Genomic DNA, 6,901 nt, shown 5'->3' with positions numbered 1-6,901 from the left:
GGTTTGAATCTAGGACCTGAAGTTTGGGGACTATCGTCTACTTAGTTTTCCATCCAGGCACTGTGCCACTTAACAGCCCAGCTTCTGGTCCCAGAACTCCTCCTCCTCTAAAAAAATCATCTTCGCGAAAATGAACATTTGTTTTATTAAGAACTTTACGTAGAATCATGCATGAAGTACCAATTTTCAAAACTTGGAATATGGTATGGAACCAGAGAATCTCAGAACTCTGTAGGACGCAATGGGTCGTGTACTGTAACCTCCTATTTCATTGTGTTTCAAACTCTTTGTGGTAAAAGACCCGCTTTGTTTTTCAAAGCCATCCCAGATGGGTACTTTTGTAATATACAATAAAAATAAATTACTAGAAAAATGAAATAAAACGCAAAAGGCATACAAGCCCCAATTTTTTTTTTATTAGCTTCAACAGATGATACTCTGCCAAACTGCTATAAAAAGCTTACTTTAGGTTTCTGGATTATTGTGGACTGGTAGCAATGTGACCATCACCAGTCCCGGTCCACACTAAGGAATACTGCGCATCGTGTATCAAACTCTGTGGAACATACTTCATTTCATAGCCTCTTTCAAAGTTTTAGTTATTTATGAACAGCAATGATCTCTGAAAGATATGACTGAGATCATTTATACTGGCTTTTGAACACCCTAGAGGTTTTGATTAATTTGGTATCAGTTTGGTATGAGATAAATCTTATACCAATAAAATTAGACTGAAAGAATAAATGTGATTATTAAAAATTTGATTCCTAAATTATCAATTCTTCTTTATTATTTGGGTGAAACTCAGCTCCTATCCTTAATCCCACTCTCAACTATTCTAAGAGGCCACAATTTAATAATATTTTCTCAAAGTCCTGGGGTAAAATTAACCCCATGTTGGGCTGCACCTTGCAGTCTTGCAATCCTTGCAACTGCCCAGTCGCTAGACCAAAGAAAGAACTGGAAGTCAGCTACAGAGACATCAATGATTTATTGCACAGGGAACCTTACAAGTCAGAGGCAATGATCCTGGAGTGACACCCCACTGTGTATGGCCAACAGCAGGCAGGACAAGGCAGCAATCTTCGCTACACAGTGGAGGAGAAGGTTATCAGTAATAGGGGATTTGACATCAAAAGAGCTCCTTGATTGCCAGGGGGACTGCTGGAAGGTCTTGTTCTTTGGGTTAGCAACCATTGCAAGGGCCAGATTTTCTTGTTGATGATCAAACATACTGGAGTCATCCTGGTCCTCGGGCTAGAACAATAGTTAGTGGGGGGTTGGGCTGATCATAGAGGTAGTTACTAATTAAACTTGCAGCTTAGGAGAAGGGGGCAGTCATGTGCATAAGGTAAGGGTGAGGCAGGGCCAGGTAGGGCAGGGCTGTACAGAGAGCAAGAGAGCGGCCATCTTATAAGGCCTGACGGTACACCCCAAACTTTAGAATCTAGACCCAAAGTCTCCTTTTAGAGTGTTCTAGAGCTCAGAGATGACTTGTAAAACGAATAAGAGAGGGGACACAAGGGTTGTGTGGCTACCTATGAAAAACTCATTCCTACAAATAAGGTGAAGATGCAGCATCTTCACAATCTTAGGATGACAACAAGTGTAGGACTGACTGTGACTTAAGTGAAGGCCTGAAGACTTCAGAGCAAGACCAGCAGTCTCTCCTTCCATCATGATGTCCATCCAAGCCAAGTGAGGAAACCTCGGTCTCCTCTTCCTTCTTTCAAATAAAGTTGCTACTTTCAAGGTTCTGCAACCTTTGAAAGACAGGCTGAACTGCTAGAGGTGCCAGAGAGACAAGGAGAATAGAACTCTGTTGATGACAGATATTTAATTTTGTATTTTAAAAATATTTTATCACATGTAGGATACTGCTCAATAAGTCATAATGCATTTTTATTTACAAGTAAATGTAATTTTTTTATCATCTCAGACTAGTCACCTTGAGTTTGTATTGTTCATGGACTATTTTCCTGGAAATATCAGAAGGAAACACGGTACACAGTGATCCCATTTATCCCAATCCTTGGCCCCGTGACTGGAAGAGTAAATGTAGCCGCTTTACCTTTGACTGTCTATTCACTACTTCATATAATAAATCTGCCTTTACCCTAAACCCTGAAACTGATCTCTGATTTCTTTTATCGTGCCTGAAATAGCTCTTAGGTAGATAAAGATGAGTAAAGTTATCTTTAGCCTCCATAACAGAGCTCTGTTCTGGGCCCTTATAATTCTCTCCAGAACTAACTTCCCTCTGGTTTGCAAACAGGGGCAAAAGAACAGCTGCCAGTAGGGCCATGTGATTTTTCTTGTAGATATCATTCATCTCTTTTTTTCTTCAAATCACTATACAACCAGCCTGGTGCAAAACTACTTTGAGAGTGGGATTTTACCCATTTCATTAGATAGTAAAAGGTCATATGTTGCTTATACATAAGAAGCTATTGCTCTGGAGGACTCAAGGACCAGAGGATGTTATAAGTGTATATATTACTTTTTCAAATGCAAATGAGTATAAAATTATAAATGGAGATATATCAGTTTTCTAGTTCTTAGCACTTGAAAAATGTAGTGCCCTTCAAGTTGTTAGTTAAAATGTAAAAGAGCAGACATAATCTCCATCCTCAGTAACAAATTATATTTTCAGATATATGCATAATATGTATCTATGGCTTATCACCTATGGACGCAAATGTATCACTCATGTCTACCTTTAAACTTAGGCAATAGGTGTTGAGAATAGAATGGTACCTCTTTGAGCATCTCTGCTGTTCCTGTTTTTTTTCTCCTTCACCCCCAATACCCCACTCTCACTACATAGATACTTGAACACCTGGCCTTTAGTCCTGGAATCAAACCAGACACTCTGGTGGTCAGGGCGTACATTCATGAGCCCTCTGGTTATTCTCTGGGAATTTATATCCATTCCCTTACCTACTATGGCTATCACTGAAAAAAAATAAGTTCATATTACTCAGATTATTAAAAGTATAAATGTATTCTTCAGGGCCCAGGTAAGACATATGTTGTTTTGGGTGGTTCCATCCTACTCTCTATTATGAAGACTGAGTCTGTATTCTGGTTGTTCATAGTTTTTTGTTGCTTTTTGTATGCGTGAGCAGTCTTGAGATAGACAATATTTGGATTTAGAAGGGATTTCTGTGTATCATACAAGACAACTTTGTAACAACAATAATAAAGTATCCCTAATTCTCGACTAGATTCCCTAGAACTGGACCAATGTGAAAACATAATATCCCAATCTCTAGTATGTTTGGATATGCCAGGGACCAAGGTGATTTTCTTCCAATAAATAATCAACTAATATATGCGAGGCCCACGTAAATAACCCTCTGTTGGATAACCCTCAACAAACAGGCACCCACACCACATACACCCCTCAACTGTGTCCCCATCCCCATCACTTCTCCAAAAAGGATGTAAAGGAATAAGGAGTTAAGGGTAATAAAACCCAGAAACAGTGCTATTTTCACAGAAAAAAGGATCCGTCAGTAGCATATTTCTTTAATCATCGTTATTTACAATTTATCATCTGACAGACTTACAGAGAATAAATAAAGAAAAGACAATATACAATTGGTATATCTCATTTCTTTTTCTAATACAGAGAATTTTTATGCATTCTATTTTGGAATGACTAAGATAGTTTTAAGCAAAAATTAAATCAGTTTGCTATTTACCCCTTGACAAGACACATCATCCTCCAAAGCCTGCAGAATAAAGCCCAGATGTTTCCTCCTCATAGGAAGAATGCACCACATTGCTTCAGAAAGTCAATCCTCAGAAAAAGTTACCAGACAACGGGGTAGAAGAATAGGATATCATGAATAGTAAAGGACATAAAATGAATAGGTTAGATTACAAACTCTTGGTGCGTTTGTAGGAATCCACTCAACTTTCAATTATTTCCAAGCCTCTTTTCAAGAAAACAGTTTTTCACTGCAAGTGATTACCTTATCCCTTTGTGCTTTCCCTTGAGTCTCTTTTCAAATTCCTTTATAGCAATTGTGAATGTGGGTAAGCATGTGCTAGCTTGGGACTCCCATCTTTCTCCTTTGCAGGCCCGTGAAGTTATTGACAAGGTGTTTGCAAGAGAAACTAAAAATCTTGTTCCAAAAGAGCTGGGTTTGGGGCCAGGGTCGCTCCCTGCTCTTGATGGGGTGCCATGTAGAGAAGCACCTTGCATTTCTGTCTAAATACCTCAAAGAATAAGACATTTCCTAGATCAATTTCACCATCAGTAAACCTAGAAATGGAGGCTGTAACTTACAGGTACAAGTCTGGGCACTTTTTCCTCTTTCCTCCTTTGAAAATAAACCCTCTACATTACAGCAAAGCAATTTTCTCTAAATTCACCCTAGTTATGTTGGATGACAAGTTTCTACTTCTACCTTTTATTCATTCAAAGAACAACATTCGGCAAATATTTGTGGTGTGCTCACTATGTGTTAGGAACTTTACAGGACATGGGGTATACAGAGTTGAGCTCACGTATAATCTTGTGACCCTTAAACAGGGCAGCTTAAAAATGCCATCACAAAACTCAAAGCTGTAATCCACAAAACCAGAGTTTCAACTCCTTTATCCCCTCCAAACCTCTGGGCTACAGCTGCAACCTGTAGGTTGCAGCTGTATTTGCATTTAGTTTGGTCCAATGTGGTTGCTATTCCATTTAAGAATAGTCTTTTAGGCAAATGAAACTTCTCTACTATTCTGAGAATAGTGGTTTGCTACTCACTAGGGGTCTCTACTATTGTACTCTATTCCTTCCAAAAGCTCTCCCTGGTGTCATTAATGAAGTGCCACCTTAGCTCTTGACCAAAATACTGATTTATTCTAAAGTCCTCTCCTTGCCATCATACAAATCCTACTCGTAGGAACTGCAGAAACCACCTATAATTAATTTCCTTCTATCCTAGCTAGTGAGCTGTGGGTCTCACTGTCCTTTGTGTTGCCTGATTTTTCTAAGCTGTTCTTGGATTGTTTCAGATGCTGAACAGCCAAACTAGTCAGAAAATGTGGAAACAGTCTAGGTAGGATATTGCTTATTGATAAAGGAACAGATTAATCTGTTATATTCTCTTTAGGATTTTATAGAATTGTATCCAGACAATGTCTTTCCTGATGCAACCAAGAAGACCAGGTTACAAATCAGCAAGGGTTAAAACTATCCAGAAATGAAATGTGTACATGTGAAGAACTGGTGAAATCTGAGTAAGATCTGTAGTTTAGTTAATAGTATTATACCAGTGTCAATTTTCTGGTTTTGAAACTGGACTATGGTTATGTAAGATGTTATCAATGGGAAAACCTGGTGTTAGGGAAAGGCCACTCTATACTATTTTCTTGTGAGTCTTAAAGCATTTCAAAATAACAGGTTGAAAAAAAACAAGGATACAGCAACTAAACAAACTACCCACCATGGCCTCAGCCAAGCAGTGTAGCTAATTGTAGCAGAGAACTCAAAATGCCAGAAATCCAATAAACATTAACCATTCCAGTCTCTTTCCATCTCAATTTAGCATTCCAAGACATTTACCAAGTGGAAAAGACATTCATCTGTTTCTATAAAAATGTTAAATTTTAATTCAGAAGGAAATTCCAGCATAGATCTGGATCTGTGTCTTCCAGAAACCTACCATATGCACTGCCAGAGGTCAGAGGTCTTACTGAAAAGACTAAGATGGCAAATTCCTGGTCTATAAACTCAATTTAGGATCAAAGCCTTACTACCTCTATACTGGGAGTAATTTAAGACTTAACTGTAATTTTCTCCATTTTGGGGGTATATTTGGGCAAAACAGATGCTATTCTGTTTTAGACTATTTCCTTGGAACATCTTCATCTCTTTCCCCTTCTTCAGTTCTCCTTTACTCAAAACATACGGCTTAGCCCCACATCATGGCTTTCTTGTAGAAAGTCTGGATGAGACTAGAAAAACACATGGTTCCAACATGGCATGTACCTCTTTGTGCAGATATCAAACAAGATTTAGTCTAGTTTAACTTAAGCCTGTTGTTCCAATGTTTCCCTGTGGCTTTTCTAGGCACAACAATGATGAGCATTATTTAAAATGGATTTCATTAACAGAAGCAAAGAAGGGAACACAAAGCCTCATGAGCTAACATAAATTCCCCATCTCTTGGTCTTCATTTCCAAAGCAGCACTGGGAAAGCCATGTCCTGTTCAGACAAAGAGTTGATTTCTTCTCACCACCATTAAACCCCAGTACCTGAGGTGGTCTAGAACACGCGTGTTCAAACTGCCTCCCTCTCCCACTTCCTGTGAGATGAAAAGGTCATTCCCTGGTGGTTGCTTGTGTGTTTTTATGTTCATGCTGGGCTTCCCTTTTCTTAAATCTCTGAAAAGCTCCCTTCCATGTCATACTCTGCACCTGACTTTTCATTTTTTAAATAAATATTTTTATAATCTCTATCATCCAGAATTGCTTCTCTCTCCATATACATCTATCTTTTATCTTCAACACACTTACTTTCTGTCCTCTCTTGGCTCTCTCTTCAGAGAGATCTGCTTTCATGCTTCAGAATGGATTCTCAACAGCACCCTCTGTGTCTATCTTGCTTGCCCTGACCTCCCCCATCCTTCTCATGCACTCTCCATTATCCTTTATTATGTAGCCTTCTTTCTAACTCCCACATGCCCCGTCCAGTCACATGCACGTTCATTTATTCATCCTTTGGTCCATTTCCATACAATGCCCTTTGTCATATAGTCTTATACATTTGCAAGTGATCTTTCCATAGCATTAAAACCACATTTCCCCCTCGGGGGCCTCTTTCTACTCCAGATCTTTTCTTAGCACGTATGTGTCTGGACAGCACATCAAGATTTGGACTTAGCTATCAGCACATCC

This window comes from Mesoplodon densirostris, chromosome 2 (genome assembly GCF_025265405.1).
Source record: "Mesoplodon densirostris isolate mMesDen1 chromosome 2, mMesDen1 primary haplotype, whole genome shotgun sequence".
NCBI lineage: Eukaryota > Metazoa > Chordata > Mammalia > Artiodactyla > Ziphiidae > Mesoplodon > Mesoplodon densirostris.
Note: the sequence above shows the minus strand (reverse complement) of the source record.